The sequence below is a fragment of the Equus caballus genome, chromosome 8 (genome assembly GCF_041296265.1).
Source record: "Equus caballus isolate H_3958 breed thoroughbred chromosome 8, TB-T2T, whole genome shotgun sequence".
In the NCBI taxonomy this organism is placed as follows: domain Eukaryota; kingdom Metazoa; phylum Chordata; class Mammalia; order Perissodactyla; family Equidae; genus Equus; species Equus caballus.
Genome location: NC_091691.1, coordinates 79,742,763 through 79,770,593, shown reverse-complemented (window position 1 = coordinate 79,770,593; position 27,831 = coordinate 79,742,763). Strand labels below are relative to the sequence as shown.

Genomic DNA, 27,831 nt, shown 5'->3' with positions numbered 1-27,831 from the left:
CTAATCAATCTGAACATAGAACTCAGGTTTCTTGCTCCCAAATTGCACATTCTAATACCTATAGGCTCGTGAAAAATGAATCCAAAGAGATTGTGCAACGTTTCCTCCTCTCACTGAATAATCACATTCAATTATTCTTCATCCGTTCATTTGTTCACTCGCTCATCGATTACAGTTGGACATCTTCTGTGTGTAAGACGTGGCTATATGTTTCTAGGGTATGGAAACGTTTTTTTTTTTTTTTTTAAAGCCTTATTTCCCTTGATGAATCTTTTAATGAAGAAGCCGTCTTGGAAGTTTTAAAAAGAATAGAGCAGGGTGTTCTGGAATCAGAGAAGCTTTGTGGAGAAGATGGCAGTTTTGCTGAATCTTTTGATGAAGAAAGGTTGAGGAGAAAGAGTGGATTAAACAAACGCAAGTGAACAGCTAATAGTGGTTGTAGCATCATGTATGTTAGGATCAAAACTTGAAGACAATGCCAGTTTCTCCCCCTCCTCCTCCTCCTCTTAGTAGTAGCATTTGTTGAATGTCTAATTAGGCCCTTTGTTAACTACCTCACATCCCTTATTGTATTTAGTCTTTACCTTAGTCCAGTGTCTGGTGTATAGTAAATACTTAGTAAATATTTGTTGAGTGGATGAATGATTATCCCCCTTTGATAGGTAAGTGGGAGAATTTCTAATTCCAAAGTTCAGTCTATCCTCTGTATTAGTTGCCTTTTATTGAATAAGAGATAGTGAGTTGAAGAACATTTTGAACAAGTTTCAAATTGTGCTTTTAAGGAAACTAATTTCTCAGAACCATGTACTCCATGAAATATGGAAAAGATGTTGAAAGTGGGTACACCAGAGGCTATTGTAATCATCCAGGCAAAGATCTCAAAGACCTGGACTGGGGTATAGCACAAACGAAGAGCCAAAGATGGGTATGAGTAACATAATTTGTAGATATATTCAGAGGGACAATGGGGAGAGGGGAAAATCAAGAATGACACCTAGATTTTGAGTCTGTTGGTGTGATTTTTCATCATTTATCTCAAAATCTTACAAAGTAGGTAGGGCAGGGACGATCATTTCTGTGTTAGAACTGGAGACACTGAGGTTGTAATTATCTCAGCCGGGGAAGACACAGGGGGAACTGAGTACCTTACACATGCTCAGGTTTGCTCCTCCATAAAGCCAGGACTAGAAAATCTGAGGTTTTTCTGGACCATTCTGCAGAGCAGCATTGGTCACCCATTAGGGCAGGATAAACTTTCCTCACCTGCTTCAGTTGATGAGGTGTGCTTTGGCAGAGAGCCCTCAGAGTTGGAGAAATGACCAGTAAATGCTTTGATGACAAAGCACTACAAGCAGCTTACAAATGTAGCACTTAATGAAATGATTTCTCAGCAAAACTTGACATCAAGAAATTACCAGAGACAATATAACCAAACATCCAGGTTTTCCTCTTTTTGTTCATATTTCTCAAAGAAAAGCTGGGTTAAATAAAAGACAAGGTGGAAATATTATATGACCATCTAAGGACTCAATTAACAAGAAAAAGAAATACTGTTCACTTAGTTAATTCAAGCAAACAAATCATTCCTTTGGTTTAAAAAGTCAGTCAAACTGACTCCCTAGCATAAAAAAAAGTAAAATAAAATGTTTTGGTTAGGAACTCAAAGAGGAAACATATCTCTCCCTTTTATGAATGCCCTCCATCCCTTCCTGTCTTCCTACTTCCTTTCTCCTTTTTCTTTACATCCTGGGCCCATTCTTTTCCTTACACTCCACTCATTCTTTTGGGTTTCTGAGAGAGGGGAAGCAAAGAAGGAAGTAGAAGGGACTAGAAAACAGAAGACATAAATAGAAAGAATGATAAGCAAATGAATACAGAGATGCTGAGGAAAGAGAGTAGATGTCAGGATAATGACTGGTGTCCTTGTGTAGAGAACTGGCTGCACCAGACACCAACCTGGACATGCTTTATCTCACTTATCTTCACGGGAACCCTAAGAGATGGGTACAGTGATGGTTCCCACTCCAGAGATTAGAAAATAAAGGCTTAGTGATGGTCATAGAGCTCACCAAGTACCAGTGCTTGGATTCAAAGCCAGGTCTGTCCCCCTTGCCAGTCCATGGTCACTGCAGGATAAGGACTGAGTAAGGCAGCACAGGCAAGAGGCCCCAAGGGGTCTGCACTCTCCTCGAATTGGAAAAGTAGGAATAAAGACACAAGACAGAAATAATTTGGGGATTCACTATGCCTCACTTTCAGCAGAGCCCAAATTGAATTTTTCACTTTTTAGTAATATATATCAACATCATATAAATACCATTTAATTTTCTCCTAAAATTATGGCATACTAGCATATGTCATGATGACCATTATTTTATACTTCAATTTTGCCTTTTCCCTCAACAAGTGTCTGAGACTTTATATGTGTGTGTGTCTTTGTGTGCACGTGTGTGTATCAAAGTAGCCCCCTCAATCTGTCAGCTTCTGTGTTCAGTCAGGCTCCTGCCTTCATCTGGGCAATGCCATTTAATATCTGAATGCGACCTTTAATTACCCAGTATGCCAAATAGACGATACTCAAACACTCAAGTGGCATGCAGCCTGCATGTGTATATGTATGTATTTGCTTAGAATTGTAGTTGTAATTTCTCTATGTACTGTTGCTCTGTTGCTTCTGCTTTTTTCATTGTCTTTAGACTAAGCCCCATTTAAGGTGGCCCACTAAGCATTACACAAGAGTGTTGTCCTGCAGCACTTTCTGTGATGATGTAAATGTTCCATATCTATCTATCCAATATGGTGGTCATTAGCCACATTTGGCTGTTGAGCAGATTACTGAAAATGTGAGTAGCATGACTAAAGAACTGATTTTTTTTTCATTTTATTTAAGTTTAATTAATTTAAATTTAGATAGCCACATTTGGACAGTGCCTTCCATGTTGGACAGCACACCTATTTGGATTGGAAGCTCTGTTTACCTTTCTCTCCCATGGTGTTGCCATAGTTACTAAGGCCTTCAGGACAATGCCAAGGGCAGATGGAGCGGATTCAATGTGAGGATTCCTGCTGCTATTTTTCTCTTCAAATGTGAAATAATTCATTGCACTACATACTATGATTTTATAACCTGGGCTGAAGTTTAATTTAATAACCTATTCTGCAACCTGCCTACATATATCACACTAGGCAATAAAAGTAAAGCATTTGTGTTGTATCTGATTTGATTTCTTAAGCACATCTTAATTAATTTCTATCCTCATGGCAATAAGATTGCCTCAACAGATCAAACTCTCAAGTACTCATGGTTTTCAATGCTGTGATCTAAAATTTGGATTCATTTGAATATATACTTGACTCAGGACAATATGTCTTGATGGAAAATAACTTTGTTAATAATGGAAAGGAACATTAAATTAATAATAATTCTAAGGTGGCTGCAAAATCAAACTCATTTTTACCTTCAGTCTTTAATAAAACATGAAGAAATGAAGTGAAAATAATTAGGTAAGAATAAAGATCTGGTAAATCTAATAACTACCAAAATAGCACAAGAAGTATAGTGTTAGGCCATTTGATCATTAACAAATATATCTTCTGATCTAAGGTCTCAAGAAAATCAACTGGCATTTTAGTTACTTATTAAGATTATCTTGGGGTGAATGGGTAGGAGAGGGAGAGAAAAATTCGACAAAACCAAATGGGCTTAAAATTACCTGAGCCTATATTCAACCAAATGTCAACATTAATACTAACAGTCAGTAGATGTATGGGAAAAGTAAAGAATGCTGTTAAGATCAGGGAGCCAGTGAAATAAGAAGCAAATAGACTCATTGATTTCAGTAAAATATATTGAATTATAAATTACTGGCATACATCTGGATTTTAATAGACAATTTTGTCCATGTTTGCTTTAAATTGACGGAAATGGCAATACAGCTGCATGTTTGGAAAATTCTGCTGAAAGACTGTCAGCAAAGGGAGATGATACATAGCAACCTACCCAGTTGTGGGGAGACAAACAGTGGTTAGGCTGGGCTCTCTTCAGCCTCTGGTTTAGTGAGAACTGGGAAGAAAGTAAGTAGTCAGAGAACAATTAGAGATATAAACTCAAAAAAAACCTAGAACCCTGCCGCAGTATGACCTTCCTGAATTCACAGGGCCCCTGGCTTTCAGTGAGAATTGCTGAGCTCTTAGCTTCCAGGCTCAGAAGGGCAGAGTTTTTCCTTCCACAGGGATTTTGTCCTAAGGAGGTGAAAATTCAGTGAGAAGTCAGCAAGAGTGGAAAGGCCACATCACTGGGATTAGACCCTCCGAAGCTAGAAATGAATTTGACTACTTGAAGTATATATATTCTAAAGCAATTTTCTTATCTTCTCTAAGCTCCATCTTTGTTTATCTTTTTTGCATCTGTGAATGTGAATTGTATTACCTCTATTTAAGATTTACATTGTTGATATTATATTTTAAAGCAACTAGATATGAGGTCAGAATTCAATAAATGGTATTTGTTTTATTATTATGACCTATATTGAATGCCACCTCTTATGACTATTCATTATAGATTTAATTAAAGTTTTGTTCACTTTCTTGTTTGGAGGGGATCCTAACTTTCTCTTTGATGCCTATTCTGTCTCTTAAAAGCCTGCAGGAGCCATCACCCTGCTGTAGCTGTGACAAAAGTTAAATCTGTACTTCACCACTCCTGTGCCCTGCAATAACATTGAGAATGGTCATTCATCTGACTCTGTAGATAACAGGAGGAAATAAAATTGTGCTTCCGATCAGTCATTCTCTTTCCTCTGATGCTCGTCAGCCCCACTCCCTTTGAAAATTGGGGACCGGGACTACACTTCTGACCAGATGACCTGGCCCTGGAATAACTTATAAGGCAAGCGAGGTCTCTGGTATTTGTCCCTCATTTTGAATATATCACTTAAGGGAGAAACAAAACTTAAAACAAGCTGCCAGTAGAAAGATAATCTCGCCATTTTAACACTTTGTTGATGTGAAATATTGATTTATAAGTTGTTGTTCATCTTATTTATAAGATTTGGCCTTGAATCACTGTTGGTTGTTATATTAAATCAAATCCGTCAATAAAATTTTCTATCAGTGAAGGAATTCAGAAGGGTGTGCTGTACTTTCTAAAAGTCTTTCTCAACAAAAATTTCCAAAAGACAATATGAACAGCAATATCACTGGAATAACTGTTTAACATCTTAGGGAAACAACTCAGAAGGGCCATCACTCACCTGTTTCTATAAATTGCATTCTGTTGGCTAAGCATCACATTGGTCTATGTGTGCCCCTATACATACTACACTACTTAAAGGAACATTCTCAGTTTCATAAGTCATATTTAGTTCAGCCCATTATATTTAGAAATTCTTCATGTGTCACAGAAAAGGGAAAGATCAAGCCTAGAAAATAAATTCAGAAATATATATAGAACTCATTTAAATACCATTTCTAGACTTTGTCAAATTTTATAACTACCTGGGTTCTCTGAAGAATAAAGAAATTTAAAAATATTGTAAAAACATAATAAAAGTTCAAATCCCAAAGAGAGTATTTTAGTTATTTTGTTTTTTAAGAATTTTATTTTATTGGGCATTACTTGAAATAGGAGGGCTATCAACAAGGACTAAGATTTTTTTTTCCTTTGTGAATATAAGCAATTGTTCCTGCAGGTTAGTTACTACAAGTAAAAATAATAAAGTAGGGAAGTATAATTAGAGAGAGAGATTTAAATAATATAGTAGTAGTTTCAAAAATAAATCAAAAAATATTTTTCAGTGATGAGCGTTAACAAGTGATATCCTTTCCAAGATTCAAGACAAGGACTACAATATGAATGTATTTGTCACAAATACATTGTATTAGTTAGGGTACCGACCAAGTTTCTATAATAAAGAAATGCTAAAATATAGCAGCTCAAATAAAATAGAAGTGAGAATTTAAAAGTGAGCAGTCCAGTGCTGGTCATGTGGCTTTGCCATCCTCTGTGATTCCATCTCTGAGTCAATTCCTTGTCATTTCCCAGCTAGCAAGAAGGAGAAAGGGGCCTCACTGTTCACATGTGCTCATACATTCAGAGGGGTCAAGGCCTGAGGCTGGCCTTGTCGCATTTACTTATCTGCATTGGCCAGAACTTAGTCACACGGCCATCCACAACTGTGAAGAAGGCCATGCATGAAACTCGCCTTTAGCTGGGTGGCCATGTGTGTTGCTAAAATCACGTAGGTGGGTCTATTACTAAAGTCCACCGCCTTTGGAGGAAATTGGAAGAGACAATCCATGGAAAATTCTTTCCAAAAGAGAATGATATAATTACCAGGATGTTTCAGAACAGTGATAATTGTTTATACATGGTCTCTCCTTTAACTCACGTGCCATCCATGAGAATTGAGTATCCTTTTCGCTCTGAAGGCAGAGACCATTTTTCTTTATTTTTTATACCCCCAGTGCCTATCATAGTTTCTGGCATATAGAAAACATTTAAAAACTTTTTGTTGAATGAAAAAATGACTGGCTAAATGAGGGAATTTAAAGGTCAATGAAATGATATGCAAAAAAGATTAAACATCTTTGCCAAGGTCAAAGAGCTTATAGCTCTATAGAGTCAGGATTCAATCCAGATCTCTTTAAAGTTTTTCTCCTAAGAGATTCTCTTGCAAGAAAGTTCTGTGATAAAACAAGCCATCTGCTTGAGAGCAGCTCCTCCTCTGTAAACTGGAATATAAAATCTGTAATGACTAGAGCTTTGTCAGCAAAGGATTTGTTGTATTTCTTTTGTGAAATGTGAAAGATACTCATGCTGGTCTCATAAATTTCCTGAGCAATCACCCACCGTTCTCTCAGCCTTTTTGATGTCAGAGAAGTCTGTGGTTGACTGATTCTCAAATGAATAATCGTAGCAAGGAGGCTCATTTCCAGTGTGCTGTATTTTTGCTTATGATTATAAATAGTAAGGTTAACACCTGATTAATGGATGTTTTAACAAATGCTCAATACTAGAACGCTTACGTATTCCTGGTCTCATCCTTTACCCACCAGCTATAATGATTTCTGAACTGATTCCTTCAAAAACCATTAAATCTGGTAATGGACTAACTGGGCTCCTATCCATGGGTTTAAGTATTAATGCTTACAGAGGAAATGAAAAGTTTGCTGATTTTTCTCTATCCTTGAAGGTAGAATTTAGAGAGGGTTTGCTGAATATTTAACGTATGACAAAATTTCCATCAACGTGAGAAATATCATGGTGAGGACGTGAGTGTGTGTGTGTGTGTCCATATGGGGAGAGCTATAAAAGTTCAAAGACTGTGTCTAACATTTATAAATTTAAAATTAGGAAATAATGTGTGTGGGAAACCAAGTTGGTAAATGAGATACCCGGAAAAATATAGATGTTATGACATTATTTACATATATATGAAGAAAAGCAAGTAGGAGACCATTGAAACAAGTATAAAAATATTTTCTCCAAATCACCACCTCCATTTATTTTTACTTTACTTATGGGTAAATATTTCATGAAGATTGGGATCTTTGAATTCTCCAAGTCCCTTTGCATTTTGTAATATGGTAGATATAGTGGGAGAAACCCTTAGAGTTTGTGATGCTTAATTTTATTTGTCCACTTGACTGGCCGCAGGGTACCCAGATGAAACATTATTTTCAGGTGTGTCTATAAGGGTGCTTCTGGAGGAGACGAGCATTTGAGTCAGTGGACTGAGGACAGCAGATGTGAGTGGGCATCATGCAATCTACTGAGGGCCTGTATCAAACAAAAGGTGGAAGAAAAATGAATTCACCTCCTTTTTTTTTCCACCTCACTGCTTAAGCTGGGACATTTTCTCTCATCTTCTCTTACCCCTAGACTGGGATTTACAGCATCAGCTCCATTGATTCTTTGGACTTGGGCTGAATTATACCATCGGTTTTCCTGGGCTCCAGCTTACAGATATATATGCACATATGCAGATATATATGTTCTGTTTCTCTGGAAAACTCTGACTAATACAGTGTTCTCCCTCTGTCCATTCTCCACTTCTTCATCAATAAGAAAATCCATGAACATTTCTTGTGCTAATGTCTTGGCAAAATACAGATTACATTTTCCAGACAATCTTGTGGCTATGTTTCCATGAGGAAACAAGGACGATTTCTCTTTAACTATGAAAAAAGAAGGAAAAATCTGTATAAAAATACTTAAGTGGTTTTATATACTTTACCTCTTTAACCTCCCTAATAACCTCAAGAAATCTGTATTTTTATCACTAACTTGGAGATGTGGAAATTGAGGCTTAGACACACTCTTTTATTTGTCAATGATCTCCCAGACAATAAAAAGAAGGGCCATTTTCAAGCCATGCTGTGGCAGGCATCCCACATATAAAGTAGAGGAAGATGGGCATGGATGTTAGCTCAGGGCCAGTCTTCCTCAGCAAAAAAGAGGAGGATTGGTGGCAGTTGATAGCTCAGGGCCAATATTCCTCAAAAAAAAGGAAAAATGAAGGGCCAGATTCTAAGTTATGTCTTTGATTCCAAGTCTGGTATTCTTTCTATTCAGCCACAATTGGCAATATTGTTTCTCTCTTGGCACTTGATATATATTGATTAAATTGCTAATTTACAGCACTAAATTCCAAACCAGCGAATGCTCCAATAACACTATCTAGTTAGCTAAATAGACTTATCCAAGTAATTCTATTTTGCTGTTATTATAATGTTGATCTTGAACAATTTATTTATTATGATTTCTGAACCTCTGATATGTATCTTATTAATAATATTAATCAAACCTAGTCTGCTCACCGACTCTCAGGGAAGCCAGGCAAAGCAATGGAGACCTACACTTAGATATGAAGCAACTTGTTTTTAGAGAAAACAAATTGTTCTACCTATAAATTATTGGAAGAGTTACCATTATTCAATTCAATATATATTTTAAATCAAATACACATCATATACATTCTCTCTGTATTATGGGCAACTCTGGATGGCTGACGAGGGGGACATAAGTTGAAGAGAAAGAAAACCATGAGAGACAGTGGACAAAGAAACATAAAGAGAACTAATGTGCGTGTGTGTGAGTGTGTATATGTATATGCGGGTGTGTGAGAGAGAGAGACAGACAGAAAGACATGCACACACAGAGACAAAGAAAGGTAAGTCAAAAAAAAGTAGACTTTCAAACTTCTATAGTTTTAAGGAAAAACAAAAAAAAAACACCCCTGAGGGATTCTCCGGCCAATAAGTGCCTGTGGAGAAATGACTTAGACTTCAGAAAATTAGTCTCCAGCTTTAGAGGGAGTGGCTCCACTTGTTAGATATTTTTCACAGCTGTGCTTGACTTTCACCAGATAGCTCGTGGAAGACACTCAACCTGTAATACAGCACAGTGGTTGAGAAATGCTTTTGAGTCAGGCAGTTTGAGTCCTGGTTCTGTCACTTATTTGTTTAGAGATTTGGTCCAAGTCATGTAAACCTTCTTAGCCTCAGTTTAACTTCATCTCATGGGTGCCAACCCATCTGGAAGATGACATCGATCAGAGCACCCTCCTTGGAATGACTGTGAAGACCAAGTGAGACAGTGCATTTAAAATACATACAGCTTGGTACATAGTAAGTGCTCAATAAATGCTATTTAGTGCCATTATTATGGGCTGTGCAAGCCTGCAATTATTTGTAATGCACTTAAGAAGTGAGTTTCCTAGGTGTGTATCATTTAGCAGCATAAGCAACAATATCTGCTTATTTTATTGAACACTGTTAGTATCAGTGAGGGGTTTCTCCACAAGGTCTAATAATAAACTATAGTTCACAGAAAATAAAGGTATAAATCAAGTAAAACATAGTTCACAGAAAATAAAAGTATAGTCTTCACATAAAAACATTTTCCAGTGTTTATAATAATAGCCTATTCAGGAAAGAGAAAACAATCTTAAACTAGATTTTGTTTCCTAAGATGCCTGATTCTTGCTTCAAAAGTAGTTCATCCTCCACCACACTGACAGCATCTGCTTTCTCCCCCCACATTCGTTCTCCTGAAGGCCAGGAGTGCTTGTTACGCTCATTTGACGGACTGAGGAAACCAGCACACAAAGTCTAAGTAACTTGACCAACAACAGAAAAACACCTGCAGGGTGCGTACTGGCATTTTGGAACTTCAAAATGCTTCCCCTGCCACTTAGATAAGTAAAGGATCAGGAGAGAAAATGGACACATTCACCATGTCATTGCCAGGAAACAGAAATTCTTACTACTCATCATCAATAAGTCTTTAAATACATTCCATTTGACAATGTATGTGTCCACGCTTTTCGTTTCTCTACGTCATCAAACACACATCCCACATTGTTTTCAAAATAACAGCCTCTAAAGTTTTACCACAAGTTAAAAGAAGAAAAGATGGTATGGCGGTAATACAGGATACTTGAAAAAAAATAATAACAATTGAGAACAGAATTATTATTCATGATGATGAGATAACATACTAGTAAATGACACTGATAGAAATAGGGTCAAATATAAAAAAAAATCATCACTTTTCTGCCCCAATCCTTCAACCTGTCCATAAGTACAGTTTTGTCCAGTAACTTCATAGTGTTCTCTGATTTCTACTCAGAAATGACTAATTGGTGTATAAGCCTTGTGAATTAAATTACTATAAAGATAAATCACTTACTTTTATTATTGTGGGTGTAATTCCTGGCTCTGCTTTTTTTAATAAAAAAATTGATTTCTTTGCTGTAAACATGCTATGCTCTTAGCCAGGGAAAAAAAAGCTTCTTGCAGTATTCATTGTATTCTATCCAAGTTTCTTTTCTGTCTTTTGCTGAAAAACAAAGCCCTTGCCATATTACAGAAAAAGTAGAACAGACAAATGCGAGATTGGTATGCAGCTTCTAATTTGCTTCTGGACATTAACGTAAGAGCTGTGGTTGACTATCCAGAAGAACACGATTCCTTGGAATAACTGCGGTAATATTCCCTTTGACTACAAAGTTAGAACCATCTTATTCTTCCAATTTCACTAGCAGGATATTCCATATGGTCATTCTCTGTCATTCTAATGCTTTCTTTTGCCAAAACCTTGCCTTGCATGATGAGTTCTTTCTTAGCTTTTCATTGTTTTATTTTGTAAAACTGGTCATGCTGCTTTATAAATGGTACCCGGTTCAGAAAATTAAAAAAAATTTAGAAAGAGATTGAGAAAAAGCAATTAAGATTGAGACTTACTTTTTTTTATTGCTTTCCCAGGGCTGCTGTAGCAATTTATACAAACTTGGTAGCTTACGTTTAGAAATCTATTTTCTCTAGTTCTTAAGGCTGTAAGTCTGAAACGAAGGCGTCAGTGGGCCACTTGCCCCCAGAGGCTAAAGGGAGAATCCATCCTTGCGTTTGCCAGCTTCTGGCGGCTGTCAGCATTCTTCACGGCTACATCACTCCAACCTCTGCCTCTGTCTTTGCACGAACCCCTCTTCCGTCTCTGTCTCTCCTCTTATAAGGACATGTCATTGGATTTAGGGCCCAGCTAGCAATCCAGGAAAATCTTATGTAGAGATCCTTAATTTAATTACATCTACAAAGACCTTTGTTCCAAATAAAGTCACAGTCACATTCTGGGGGTTAGGAGATGGACATATCTTTTGGGGGTCCCTATTCAAACCACTACACCTTATAAAAAGGCATGTCTAAGAAGTCAATAATTGCTAAAATGTCACTTCTCTGCTAATTGTTAAGAGGGCTATGCTGACATTCACTTAAATGCTTGTAGAAGAAAATGATCCATTGGCTTATAACACTATGACTTCTCAGAAATACTCTAGACTACCAGCACAAATATTTAATCTCTAACGAAAGAAGTGGCTTACACATTGATGTTTAAGGGGATGAAAGCCTGCCTTATTGTCGTTCTGCTTTTACTTCTTATTTACATAAATTAACATACAATGGAGCATTAGAAATACAACCCAACTTGCTAGGTTTTCTTTTAATGATTTATAACACAATCTGTTATTTCTGACCTATATGGCCATTTTGTTAAATTCTAATGAGACAGTAAAATGCCTAGTTTAGGAAACAGCCATTCCGATTGAGCAAGTAGAACCTGAGGTAAAATACAACATTTCCAAGTGAGATTAAAATGTTTTTCTAACATTTGGGCTGTGCGTAACCAATGGCACCTCCAAAATGATTTTGTTAATTAAATAAAATATGTAAGTGATTTACATATTGGATATTTTACCTGATTACTTGTTTAACTGATTAATGTTTCAGGATAGACATTGCTAGAAATAATAGATTCTATTTGATTGCTGTCCTTAATTTGCTAACTTATCTGTACTAGTCTCATGACTAGTAAATGTCTTATTCTCCACCTTTGTACAGTGGAATACTGATCATTAAAACACATGCCCAGGGTCGGCCTGGTGGCGCAGTGGTTAAGTGTGCACGTTCCGCTTTGGTGGCCTGGGGTTCACCAGTTCAGATCCCGGGTGTGGACACAGCACTGCTTGACAGGCCATGCTGTGGTGGGTGTCCCAGATATAAAGTAGAGGAAGATGGGCACGATGTTAGCTCAGGGCCAGCCTTCCTCAGCAAAAAGAGGAGGACTGGCAGATGTTAGCTCAGGGCTAATCTTCCTCAAAAAAACCAAAAACAAACAAAAACAAACAAAACAAAAAACATACGCCCACAGGCCAGCCCAGGGGCAAAGTGGTTAAGTTTGCATGCTGTGCTTTAGCAGCCCGGGGTTCCTGGGTTTGGATCCCAGGCGCAGACCTAGCACTGCTCATTGAACCATGCTGTGGCAGCATCCCACATAAAATAGAGGAAGACTGGCACAGATGTTAGCTCAGTGACAATCTCCTCAAGCAAAAAGAGGAAGACTGGCAACAGATGTTAGCTCAGGGCCGATCTTCCTCACACACACAAAAAAAAAAACAAAAAAAAACCCACATGCCCACATGTATCCACACTCACACATGCAGAACACCTGAAAAACAGAAATATTTTTAGATGTCCTATTTAATGGAATGATTTGCCACTTTTTTAAAATGGACTTTTAAAAATTCTTTACTATATAAATTGTAACTATCTGTCTCACATTCTGCTTTCCCATTACCACCACCCTCAAAACATTAAATGCCCAGGCACAGTCTTAAGAAGGAGAGCAAAATTCATATCATCACTAGCCATGGATACAGGGAGGAAGATAGGCTACAAAGTTTAAATGGCAGGGATAAGTCAGGAGTCACTCAAATGTGTATTGAGTCAGGACTCTGAAGTAATTAAAGGGTATCAGAAGTTAGACTCCAAATGCCTATAAGGATATCAGGAACTTCACCTTGAGTAATTTTAGATATCGAACAAAGCATTTAAGGGGAATGACCAAGGTACAGAGCACAACTGCCAGTGCTAGCTGGGATTAATTGAATAAAATGGATTCATCTGTTTTCTTTTTCACAGCTCAGTTTTTAGAATAGACATGTTGAGGAGGGAAATGACATTTACCAATAATTATTTTACATAGGTAGTGAAAGAGTGACTGTCTCTCATTACTAAATTGCATATTAGAAAGGCAAAGTCTGGGGTTCAAAGGTCACTACAGTGTAGTTTCAGCTTCCCTTTTAATCCTGAATTCCAGTTTTCCCAGGATTTTTTTGAATACAGAACATTACTTTCTCATAATAACGGATTTATGACAATGAGAAGAAAGGTTAGGTGGTCGGTAAGACTGATTGACTAGCTAAATGATTTGCACACAAGTTTTTTTGGCATTTGGGATTCAGTTAGTACCTCAACACAATGACTCTTAAATACACAGCATGAACTCATAGAATTTATTTGACAATAGCTGAATCCAAGAACGTTAAGCATTTTGATTTTATTCTGTTCCATACTCGCACTCAGGTCATCTCTATTCATTACTCCTGCCACAACCTTATATGAACTCACATTCATAGTTAAATTTACTGGGTCGTTGGGCCTTCCACCTCCCTTGCTTTCCCTTGACTTTGTAGTTTTGTCCATACCATATCACTTCTTTTCCCACAAGAATGAATCCTACCCATGTTTTAAATCAAAATTCTCAAGCCAGTATTTCTACCAAAACTCTTCTAACAACCTCATATCTAAGTAATCTTCCAACCTACCAATGCAATTACTGCTCATGTAGAAACCTTTGATCTCATTTATTCTTTTCAAGAAATATTGCTGCACTTATCATATAAGACTTTGGAAGCCTAGGATACATCAAAGAATACGCCTTACATTTCTTAGTACCTGTCACTATCCTCAACACGGTGTCTTATGCTTCACAGTCACTCAAAAAATAACTATATGTAATAACTTTGGTAGGAAATGATAAACCATTTAGTCTTTTAACACACTGTCTACCGCAAGAGATGTTTTCTTTTTGTTTTCTAATTAAGCAACTGCCTGCACTATTGAAAATTCATCCATTTGGTGTTTTGATTAACGTCAACTAAATAGTCAAGAAAATTCAAAAATGAAATTATGACTCAGATAACATACATTATGTTTTATTGAATTCATCTACATATGTAAAATAAAAGCATTGACACCTACTAAGGTGAATTTCTGAGATTATGAAGGGCTAAGAAAACAAGATAAGAAGATATATTGTTATTTGGATTCATTAGAGGTCATATTCCATTCATAGCATTTAGAATATAGATACTGAGTGAATACAGGGAGAAATGACACCCAGCAAAGATAAGAGGTATATACAACTAAATCTGAGATAAACGATAGACATTCACATGTTTCTATGGAAACTCCAACTTAGAGCCCACTTATTAAACTGTCAGAAAAAAACCTGTATTATAAAATTACTGATATTAACTTGAGAATAAGCAGGGATTTCCTGTGTAAATAACAAAATTACAAAATAATAATAACAACCGGGTAAGTTGACTTTCTTCTGGAATGGCTTGTATAGCATAGAATACAGGAATTTTCAATGATCTGTTCTGATCCGCCAGCCTAAAACACAGCTGGAGTTTTTGTTCACTATTGCTTCACTGTACATAAATGCTCTCAATAAGATAGCTGGGAATAAAGAAAGGGATAAAACTACCTTCCCTTTCAATTTTCTTTATCATTAAATGACTTATCTCAATGGGGTTTGTGAGCAGGCTTTTCAAACTTCAGGTCAAAAGTCACTTTCCATAATTCTTCTTACACTCTGCTCAAACAAATACAAAACAGAATTTTGTTAACCAACACCCATAATATACTTCATTTCAAAATAATAAAATATTCTCTACATGGTGTTTATTCATTTTTTATTCATATATATCAACTATTCTAGAGGCTGCTAAAGCGCATTGATTTTTCTGATTTAAAATGTTTGCATGTCATAAACTCAAAACTTCTATATTTCATGCATGAAGGGATTTTTTTTGATGGGGGGGTGATGCTGAGGTTAATACTATAATTTACATTGTATTCACTGAACTCAGAATGCACTCTGGGAGTTATAAAAGTTCACTTCTCCACAGGCTAAGAGACCTATTTCTAAAAGCACTCAAGTTAAATTTATTCTCCGAAAATACGATATGACAGTTAGGATTCATTCTTGATGAGATTTGTGACAGAAATCAGGAAATAGATTTAATGCAGTTTGGCATCTTTGAAAGTTTGGCATCTTGAAAATCTGAAAGTTTTGTCATCCTGAAATAATAAAATGATTGTTTAATTGTTTATTAAAGGACTTCAACTTCTGATCAAAATATATTAATAAGAACTGAATTTACCCTCCTGCCTCAATCAACTTTTTAAAAAACCTGAACAGACAAAATCTATGAAACAACAGTTTTCAGATATTGGGCATCAGGCAGATCAGTCAATGATCACTGAGAGAAGAAAAACAAGATGATCCCATTGATTTCCCCAACTTATTGCCCTGAGAAAGTTTTCAGGCTGCAGAAGAGAAAGGGATAACCCAGAAGGAGCTCAGTGGTGTTTCTGAATTGAAGACACAGAGTTAGAAGCCTGAGATAACCAAAGCAACTGGAGTTTGTAGGGAAGAGTACCAGAGAAGAGAGAATTGCACAGAAGGAGAGTTCTGGAGGTCTACAGAGGGTCTCTGTTGAGTCTTCATCTGAGAACTTATCAGTGTATGTGTATGAGAAAATTTCCCAAGACTTGGGAAACAACTGTCCAATAGAAGCAACGAAAAAATCTTTGGTGAAGAAAAGAAAAATCCAGGGCGAAGAATAAGTGGATTTGTACAAGTCAGATGGAAAATCATGTAATTCACGGGAATTTTGGCAGCATACTCAGAAGGTATTGCCTCAGTAGCATGGCAAATTAGCCCTGTGATATTAGATGGTACTGGTGCTCTGGTACCATGTAATAGGTTAAAAGGGAACCTTAAAAGGGTCAAAGTTTTTCCGAGTAACTTAATCACACCCTAGAACAAAACTCAAGAATATTTTAAAAAAACGCAAAAACCTACAGCAACCTACAAGATAAAAAAAATACAATATCTAAGAAGCATACAAAAATTATAAAACGTACAAAAAAGCAGGAACACACAATCCATAATGAGGATAAAAATTAATAAGAAGAAACAGATCCATAAATGACACAGATAAAAGAATCTGTATACAAGAGCATTAAAAGAGTTATTATAACATATGCCATATGTTCAGGAAAGTAGAGAGAAGACTGAGCCCATTAACTAGAATGTGAAATATAGAGGAAAGACCCATACCAAACTTGTAGAGATAAAAACTACCATATGTAATATGAAAAACACACTGGATGGGATTAATATCAGATTAGTCACTGCAGGAAAAAAAAATCAGTTGCTTTAAAGACATAGTAATGAAAACTAGCCAAAATGAAACATCCGGAGAAAAAAGACTGGAAAAAATAATGAAGAATCAACAAGCTGTGGTACAACCTAAAGCACTACAATGTATGTGTAATTGGAGTCCCCATTTGAGAGGAGTGACAGTGGGATAGAGAAAAATTACTTGAAGAAATAATGGCCAAAAATGTTTCAAATTTGATGAAACCTATAAATCCACTGATCCAAAAATCTCAACCAACCCTAAGCAGAAGAAACATAAAGAAAACGTCACAGAGACATCATAATAAAATTGCGTAAAATTAGTGGCAAAGAAAAAAAATCTGTAGAGAAGCCAGAGAAAAAAGACATTGTATATAGAGGTACAAAGATAATAATAATTGTAGTAGACTTGTTGGAAATAAGGCAATATAGGAGATAATGAAGTAATATCATTAAAAATACTGAAAGAAAAAAAAATTGTTGACCTAGAATTCCATCTCCAGTGCAAATGTATTTAAAAAACAACAACAAAATGAAAAAATCTTTTTTAGATGTACAAAGATAAAAGAATTAATCACCAGCATAACTCCACTGCTAGAAATATTAATGAAGTCCTTCAGGAAGAAAGAAGAATAATACTAGTTGAAAATCTGAATTAAGACAAAGGCATGACAAGCACTAAAAATAATAACTTTGTAATAAAGATATAAAATACATCTTTTTCTTATTTTTTAACACTTAAAGGATATTTGTTTAAAGAAAAAATAATAACAATGTATTGTGAGCTTGTATAGTATATCTGTGAGGTCAATAGTGATAAGTTAAAGATACATACTATAAATTCTAAAACAAGCACTAAGGAAGCAAAACACTAATAGCTAATGAGCCCACGAAGGATGTAAGGTAAATAATTAACAATGTTTAATCAATCCCCCAAAAGAGCAGAAAGAGGAAAAAAGAAAGCACAAAGAGCAGTTGGAACAATAGATGTAATAAATAAAATACAAATAGCAGGATGGTAGATATGAATCCAACAATGTTAATATTCACATTAAATATAAATGGTCTAAACACCTTAATTAAAAGTCAGAGAAAGTCAGATTAGATAAAAAAGCAAGACCCAATTATATGCTGCCTACAAGAATCCCACCGTAAATATAAAGACACAAATAGTTTGAAAGTAAAATAATGGAAAAATATATATCACGCTAAAACACAAACCAAAAATAGGGTGGAGTTGTTATATTAATGTCCTACACAAAGTACATTTCAGAGCAAACAATATTACCACTGATTAAGAGGGATAGTTTATAAATGATAAAGTAGTTAGCTCATTGTTAATTCATAACAATCCCAAATAATTATGTAGCTGATAACAGAGCTTCAAATTACATGAGGGCAGAAACTGATAGAACTAAAAAGAAAAATACTAATCCACAAGTGTTAATGCTTAATAAAGCAAGATGCCCAGATATCTGTTTTTCTGTCTTTTCCCTCTAAGTCAGCCTTGAACCTAGCTCACAAGGTAACAATTGTCAAACGTCCATGATCAAACTCTGGATCTTATACTTGAAGCTATGACTTGTGATTGATCAGACATTTTAGGTCCGCATCCTATCTCACTAGATTATATTCTTCTATTGTTGCATTGAAGGGATTTGATTTTGTCAAAATAACTTGTTTTTCCCTATAGGAAGCAGAACTTCCTGCAGTAATGTGTTCTAGTATAAACCCTGATCAGGCTGGGATTTGGCCCCAGCCTCCTCTCTCCATACTAAAGAGCCAGGCTTTTACTGTTTATGACAATATTTATCTGAGTGTGTTAATGTAACATTTAACTTTTTTCGTTACAAAAATTAGCTTTGACTTCTCTTGTTAACTTTAGTTCTCCTGCTGTCTTCCTTCATTTGTAAAACTCGGAGGACACCTGACATTAACATAATGGGAAGGATGAATGAATAGATTGGTATTTGTAAAGTACTTGGAAGAAATGCACTGATTAGCTGTCTGTAAACACTAAATGACATGGAAAATTAAGGAGAGATCCAGATCTTATTGACCCACGTTCTAGAAAAATACAGAAGGTGGAGGAAAATTTTTGATTGAATACTTGAGTTTAATGTTGGTAGAATGAATGACTCACATAATCCTATATTTTGTGATTTGACGTTACAAATAAAAGATTATAAAATACAAGATGAAATGTGGAAGGATTATTTAAAAAAAGGAGAACAAAGAGGGAAGATTTAGTGATTTATATATATAATTTTTACTCCAATGAGAAGATCTTTTCTCCTCTATTTCAATAATAGTATTCATCTTTTGTAATAGATTCTTCCAAATAGCCTTAGAAAATTGACCAGGTGTAAGACAATGCATCTGCTGTGCACAGCAGGGAGTAGGAAGTGAGAAAAGCATTACAAACAGAATGGTATGCATTATTAATGAATCACCCTGAGGCTGCCCTTAAAGACTGCTAGAAAATGCCTATAGGTTTAGAAGACACTAACCTCAAAAAAATCATAAAAGACAAAATCCATTCTTCCTGATATATTCTGAGTAATGATCTCATGGAATGACTTTTTCTCTTCCGCTCTTACTCCTTTCTGAGCAACCAGGGCTCATGTTGAATAAATCTAACTCTCCCACTCAGAATTTTCTAATCAGCATTCTATTATGAATAGAACAACAAGGAGTTTGAAGCTGAAACAAGGAGTTTACATTTTTGTCTTTCACACTGAGTTGAATGCCACTGTGTTGTTTAGACTTCTGATTCATACTAATTTCAGTAAATGAATATATTTTATATAATGTCACGCATTTGGTGAGTTATCAGAGTTTAAAAACACGCAATTTTCAACTATTTTTAGAATTGTATTTGATATAGTCTACTTTTAGATAAAGAAGATAAACTAGAACACTATATACTTCAAGGTTTATATAAATACACAATTCAAAGCCTATGGAACTACACTACTTATATTCACTAAACTACTGATGTAAAAATTGTAATAAGAGTAATGCCTTATTTACATGTGCATAATATGTTTAACTTTTAAAAAAATTGCAAATAGCATTACTTTTATTATCTCAATTGAATCTTACAAACAGCTTGTGAGGTAGCATGCTATCCTGCTGTACAGATGAGAAAACTGAGACTTAGAGCATCCCACAGTGTGTGAATGGAAAGGCTACTGTGCCACATATGACCAATAATCCCTTGTCAGAGACAAAACTCACACCCTCGTTTGATACCATTGAATTCTAAACAAATTTAATCACAAATGGAACACCTATTTTCTCAATCTTTTTTTTTATAATAAAGGAGTTTCAATGATATTTAGAAATAGGATATAAACTTACCTTAAAAAGCTGAATATTTTTAATTAAGGCAAGACTTTAATATTTTTGCAATGATCACAATACAAACTTTGATATGTATTTCTCTTACAAAGACCAACTTCTCCACTTCTATTAACGTCTTTCAACATCTGGTGACTGTCTGACACCATAAAATAGGGAATAAAGGACACTCTTAGTCCTCATTTTCACTAAAATACTCTAAGCCCAGAGTTCAAATCAGTTTCCCAAGATTAAACATTATAGCAGAGAGAAAATGATCTGAACCCAGAATCAGAATCCCATTCAATATGATCTTTATTTACTTATTAGTTTGCTTTGTTTACATTTTTTAAATGAGTCTATTAAAGCTATATTGTCTAATAAACATCAGTGAAAGGATGATAAGAATAAAAGTAAATAATAATTGAGTATTCATGAAAAGAACTAAAAATATCTTTTTGTGCTGGGGTTAAAACCCTTCAAAAGAATTGATACATGATCATTAAAACCCCAAAAGTTTTAACTGTACATTCTACCTTTCATAGGGTAATGCCATATTCTAAGAACATTAGTTCCCTGTATATGTCTGCTAATCCACCTTAGTGGGGGTGAACGATTTTAACTAATTCTCCTTAACATATGTGATAGTTTTAAATGGGCTGATTAGACTTGGACAGACATAAACCCTCGTAGAAATATTTTCCATGTTTATTTAATCTCAATTGGAAAATCAACAGCTGTATCTGGACATTTATAAACAATCACTTTTGTTCTCTGACCCTCATGAGTTATTAGGGCACATGATTTTTTTCATCATTTCCACTGTATAAGGACTTGAATACCATATTTTAAAAAAATGTCTAGTCAGATATATAACCCAAATTTAGTTTTTTAAATCACCAAACTTTAGTAAGAAGTATAAACCTTAGTTAGAAGACCAAACTTTAGTTAGAAATCTACTCCAAATGTTATTTTTTCAATTAAACTATGTATTCTACAGTCATTTGTGGTTCCCCTAATTTATTTTGTTAACACAAGTAAGTGTAGTAGTGCCAAATATAATTCAGATGGCAAATGCACTGCCTAGGAACTGATCTTATTTTTAGCAAGAATGTTCAACATAGCAGCTGTCCACAAATATTTCACAAGGGACTGACTGTGAGTTTGCAGTTCTGCCACGATGGTGTGAACTCCCTTTAGCTTACACATCCATGGATAACAACTGTAAACTCTAAACAAAATACAAAAAAAATGAAAAGAAAAAACCCAAGAACCCAAACTACTTATCTGAGGGTTACACAAAAGTAGACAGACTGAGGGATTAAGTGACAAATAAATGGCAAGCAATAGGATATATTGGAGAATCTGAGGAAGCCATTTGGTATGAATGTAATTCAGCCTGACTTTGTTTTTCCAAAAGGGGCTGATGTGGCTGTTGAACATGCATTGTGTATCTACTTTAAGCATTTTCTATGTCCCAAAGACAAGAACAAACGCCCTTAGGATAAAAGTGCAACTTCTCCCACATTCCCTGGGCTAGGAACAGATTGCTGCACTCACCTGTGACCACTCAGCTGGAGACAACAGACCTGCTACCCTGCTGTGTCCACTGAGATGACAGACCTACTACCTGCTGTGTCCATCAATCACTGTGCCAACAAAGTAGTCCTATAACTATCATAAAAGGGACATTTCAATCACATGTGAAATGTGCTCTTTGAGGGTGTATAACCACTCTGTACTTCCCACTTCTATGGTGCCCTTCCTTCCTTGGGCAAGGAAGGCCCCGGGCTGTATGGTCCTCACATTTGGCTCAAAATAAACTCACCCCAATTTTCACTTATAGATTGGTTGTGGGTTATTTTCATCAACATAAGTAAGAACTTGGAGAAGTCAGGTAAGGGAAAAGAGGCAAATAAAACAGAGATGGGACGAACAGAAAACAAAAATAAAATGATAGACTTAAATTCAACTGTTTATATACTTAAATTAAATTTTAATGGTCTAAAAACTCCAATTAAAAGGCAAAAATTTTCAAAGTGCATAAAATAGCAAGACCCAACTATATACTCCCCAAAAGAGACCAGGAAAACGTTAACTGTAACGACATAGGTTGAAAGTAAGGGATGGAAAAAGATAAAACGTAAACTGTAAGTATAAGAAGGTTAGAGTGGCTATATTACTAACAGATAAAATCATCTCAAAAACTAAGAGTACTACCAGAGAGAGAGAGACATTTAAAGTGCTAAATGAAGTGATTTACCAAGAAGACATAACAATTATAAATGCACATTGGCTTAATAACCGACTCTCAAAATAAATGAAGCAAAAACGTTGACAGAATTACAGAGGGACAATGACGATTTTGTGTTTATAAAAGGTGATTCTGACACTCAATCTTAGCAATTCACAGACGATCGATCAAAAAATTTAGTAAAGACATAGATGATCTGATAAATACTATCAAGGACCTTGATGTGATTGACATTTACAGAACTCTGTATCTAATCATTGCAGAATATACACTATTTTCAAGTTCACATAGTACATTCAACAAAATTAACAGTATGCTGGTCTATAAAATAAATGTCAATAAATTTAAAAATACTGAAATCAGAACATATCTTTTAATCATGATAAAATGAAATTAAAAATCAACAATAATAAGATATCCAGGAAAACTCAAAATTTGGAAATTAACACACAACTCATAGGGCAAAAAGAAATCAGGAAAATTAGAAAATATATTAAACTAAATGATAATGAGCATACATCATATCAAAATTTGAGGGACAAAAGGAAAGTGGTGATTAGAGGAACACCAATAGCTTTAAATTCCTAAATTATAAGGTTTCACCTTTGAAATTAGAAACAGAATAGTGAAGTATGACTAAAATAAGTACCAGAAAAGAAATAGTCAAGATAAGAGCAGATATGAAAGAAATAAAATAGAGACAGATAATAGAGACGATTAGTAACGTCAAAGACTATTTCTTTGACAAAATCAACAAAATTGGTAAACCCATACCCAGGATGATCACAAAAGAAGAAAGAACATAAATCATCAATATCAGAAAGGAAAAAGTAATTATTACCATAGAGAATAAGAGAATATTATGAATGAATAATTCTATGCCAACAAGTGTGACATGAAGCAGACAAATTTTATGAAAAACTTAACTTGCCAAATCAATACAAGAAAAAGATACAAAATATAAAAAGACCTAAATGTGTTAAAGAAGTTAAATTCATTATAAAAGACTTCCTCAAAAGGAAATCTCAGGGCCAGCCTGGTGGTGCAGCCGTTAAATGCGCACGTTCTGCTTAGATGGCCCAGGGTTCGCCGGTTCCAATCCCGGGTGTGGACTTGGCACCGCTTGCTAAGCCATGCTGTGGTAGGCATCCCACGTATATAGCAGATGAAGATGGGCACGGATGTTAGCTCAGGGCCAGTCTTCCTCAGAAAAAAGAGGAAGATTGAGAGCAGTTAGCTCAGGGCTAATCTTCCTCAAAAAAAAAAAAAAGAAAATCTCAGATCCAGATGATTTTGTCAGTGAATTCTATCAAATATTCCAGGAATAAATAATATCAATATTACACAAACTTTTTCAGTAGCAGAAGAAGAACAAGCTGTCCAATTAATTTTATGAGGCTAGTATAAGTTTAATAAAGAAAAAAACTGAATAAAGTCACTAAATGAAAAGAAAATTGTAGACAAATATACCTCATGGATATAGGCATGAAAAGAAAAACCATTAATACATATTAACAAGTCAAATCCGACAATATAAGAAAAGGGTAATACATCATGACCACAGAAGATTTGTATGAGAAATTCAAGATTAGTTCCCCTTCAAAAATCAATCAATGTAATTCATCATATTAAAAAGAAAAGGAGGAAAACCGCATGATCATTTCAAGAGATAGAAAATTATTTCACAAAAATTTAATGATTATTCGTGATAAAAATTTCAAGAAAGCTAGAAAGAGTAGAAAACTTTCTCAATCTTATAACAGACATCTACAAAGAACCTACAGCTAACATCCTATTTCATGCCTTCCCTACGATCAGGAATAAGGCAAAGATGCCTGCTTCTACCACTCCTATGCAAAATTTTATTGGCGATCTTAACCATTCCAAGAAGGCAAGAGAAATAAAAGAAAGGCAGGAGATCAGAAATTAAGTGTAAAACTGTTCCTATTTACGTAGGATATGCTTGTTAAATGGAAAATCTCGGAGCATCTCAAAACTACTAGTAGAACAAATAGGTGAATTTAATAGGTCTTAGGATACAAAGTTAATGTTCAAAAAACAGTTGTTTTCTTCTATACAAGCAGCAAACAGCTAGAAAATAAATTTAAAGACCAATTCCATTTAAAATAAGTCAAAAAATGTATATATTTTAGAACTAAAGCTAACAAAAACATTTAAGACCTCTACATTAAATACTATAAAATATTGCTGAAAAAATTAATTTGAAAAATACAGTTTATTGCATGTCAATTATACCTCAATAAAACTCTTTTAAAAACTCAACAAATTGTACACTTTAAATATGTACAACTTATTATATTTGAAAATACCTCCATAAAGATGTAAAGGTAGATAAATTAATTGATTGAAAGATTGACCAATAGATTGGTAGATAGATAAATAGTGAGTTTTTAAAAGAAAGACTTGGTTTTAAATTAATTTTGCTAAACATTGCTAGAATTCAGATCTTGTGGATCTATACCATGTGTATACATCAAACCTGGCATTTAGGGCTTTTGAGTAAAATGTCGGAAGATTAATTTTAAATATCCAGTGGTACAAACATTGGTTAATGAAGCTCTGTGCCTACACTAGGTAGGGTTTGTTTTGTTTTGTTTTAAACGAGGCAGTATTAGATACTGTTTAAAATGGTCCAGTATTTCTCCTCCTGAAGCAGGTCACAGTGCCTGGTGTCTAAATAGTGTGGGGACTGGAATTGGCCACCCCAAGATATGTCTCTTTGGCATGAGGATTATTTGAGGCTGATTGCTTTTGATAAACTGGGACAGGGAGGGAGGCTCTGAGGAATGGAATTTGCCCTTTGTTAGGAGACATTTACATTGTAAAGGAAATCTCTATCTGTAAAGGTGCCTCCCTCTCTGTACCAGGAAGAAGAAAGGAGATGACCTTCTCTCTAAAAACTCTTAATCAACGCCAAAGGCAAGGACTTAAATCTGCATTTTATTGTGCTTGTCTGGTAATCTCCTGTAACTGACTTCCCTCCCCCTCCCAACGTTGGCATTTCTTTAAGGATTAAGCATCTTTCCTTAGGATAGGAACTGATTGCTGCACTCACCTGTGACCACCCAGCTTGAGGCAATAGACTTGCCTCCTGCTACGCCCTCTGAGGTAGCAGACCCCTACCTGCTGTGTCCATCAAGCGCTGTGCCAACAGGGCAATCTTGTGACTATTGTGGGAGGGACATTTCAATCACATGTGAAACACCCTGTTTGGGGGCATATAACCACTCTGTGCACCCACTTCTTCGGTGCCCTTTCTTCCTTTGGGAAGAACGGCCCCGGGCCATGGTTCTCATAAAGCTTTGTTTAATTTTCCCTTGCTATTCTGTCTCATATGAATTTAATTCCTTCTCCGGCCAGACGAATCCACATTAGGTAGAGAAAAAGTCTTCCTTGCCTACAATATGAATTATTATGCCTGATAAACAAAATGCTATTTGGAAGTTCCAGTCTCTCATCAAAGAGAAGAGGAGGTTTATTGGTCAATTATAAAGCAAATAGCTTTTTTATAGTCTAAAATACAGCCATGATACTTGAATTTATGCTAACCCTATGTTTTAATGGATTGTAATTTTCCTTAAATGATTTTTAATTGTATAACCATCATACAGTCCTCAAAACATATAATTCCACTATGTAACCAAAGTGTATGTTAAACGTATCTTAAGTTCTAATTTTTAAAAGGATATATGTTTCATTCAACTCCACATTCCAACTTTGCAAAGAAACAGGCATTTGTTTTATTTATTCTATTGAACGCTAGAGTAGGCATGTCAGTTTTCATGGAATCTTTTTGAAAGTATATTTAAAATATAATTTTAAAGCTTTAGAAACACAAAGTTGTCTAATATACACTTTGGCTAAACAGCGAAACCAGTTTATCTACATAGCCATGAAGACACTTGAACAATAATGACAAAACACTATTTAATTTCATATTTTTTGTTAAGACAGGGGATTATGTTATAAAAGAGTATCAGCTGGTAGAAATTAAATACATAGATACATATACATATGTATGTGTATGTGTATGCGTGTAATTTCTCTCCCATAAAAGTTTCAGTGTAAACTCACGATTATCTATCATAGAGACAGGTTCGTATCCCATTTTACCTTAACAGTATTCCTAGCTCTCTAAAACATATCTTGCAAAGGGAAATTTCTTATTTTTTTTGTTAAGTATTTGGAGAGATTTGCCAGTTTTAACCTCCTGAAGACGTCAACTTTACTGGACTTGGAGACTTCTAGAGTTCCTTTGTAATAAAGAGTATCATTATCAAAAGGATATGGTGAAACAATGCAGTCTTCCTTCGTGACTTCATTCTGAGTTTGTACCACATTCTCATTGCCCGAAAATCTGTGCACTGCCATGGGAATCTCTCTCTGTGGGCACGTGGAATCAAGATGAACTCTCTGAGATGATGTACACTGAATAATAGATAAATGAGAGTCCCCGGACATAGTTTTGATGGCCATAAAATCTAAGTGTTGTGATTGCTTTAACATTTAAACTAAGGGATTGACTGAGAGAATACTATTTCTAAATGCCAAGCTAACCAAAATTGTGGAGATTTTCAGGAGGTGCTTCTCTTATTAGCATTTGAAGCAATTATAGAGAGAATGGGTCAGTGTGGATTTTCCTCCTGCACTGAGAAAATCTCTCCTTGCTAATGCAGGAAAAGCTATTCAAATTCAAATCAGGCTTCTCATCACAAATGTTCTGTTTGTGATTTAGTTGCAAGTAAGTAGCACCTGTTTCCATTGACGGGGTCAGAGTACTTCATTGCAAGTAACACGGTGTTAAAGCAACAGGTAGAGTCAGCTTGCTTTTTGCTCTATGAGAATTGTTTAACTTCTTGGCATCCTATAAATGATATACATTTCTTTTATTTCCCTCTGTTAAAGATATAATCTCTGATTGTGCTATAAAAAATCAGATATGAAATGAATAGGAACACTTTTATGCACGTTAGCCCTCTCTGGATAAACAAACTTTCCATGAATTCAGAAATGTCACAATTCAAGTATCATATTCAGTAAAGTGAGGTTGAGTACAAGAGGACAATTCAGACTGGGAAGAGGTCAGGAGTGTATGTAGAGCGGAGTTTGATGACTCTGGGTTACTGGCTTGATTGAAAATTCCTTTTTTCATCTTGTTGTTTTACAGTCAAAATAACACAGCCACAAAGTTTTACCTATAAATGCTAAGGGAAAAGATGGTAATGTGACTAGATAATTCCAGGTTAAAGAAAAATTGACAGAATATCTTCCTAGTGAGAAAAAAGGCGAAAAATGTGGTTGACTCTCTTTATAAAAATTATTAAGATTAGAAGTTTCTATTGACCAGCGGAAAAAGAAAAATGATCCAAAGCAAGGGTAC

General features: G+C 35.3%; 1 protein-coding gene across 1 annotated transcript in view; it reads right to left on the bottom strand.

Annotated features, from left to right (window-relative positions):
• Positions 1-27,831, bottom strand: part of DCC (DCC netrin 1 receptor) — a 1,092,740-nt gene that overhangs the window by 131,445 nt on the left and 933,464 nt on the right. The gene's annotated exons all lie outside the window — the stretch shown is intronic.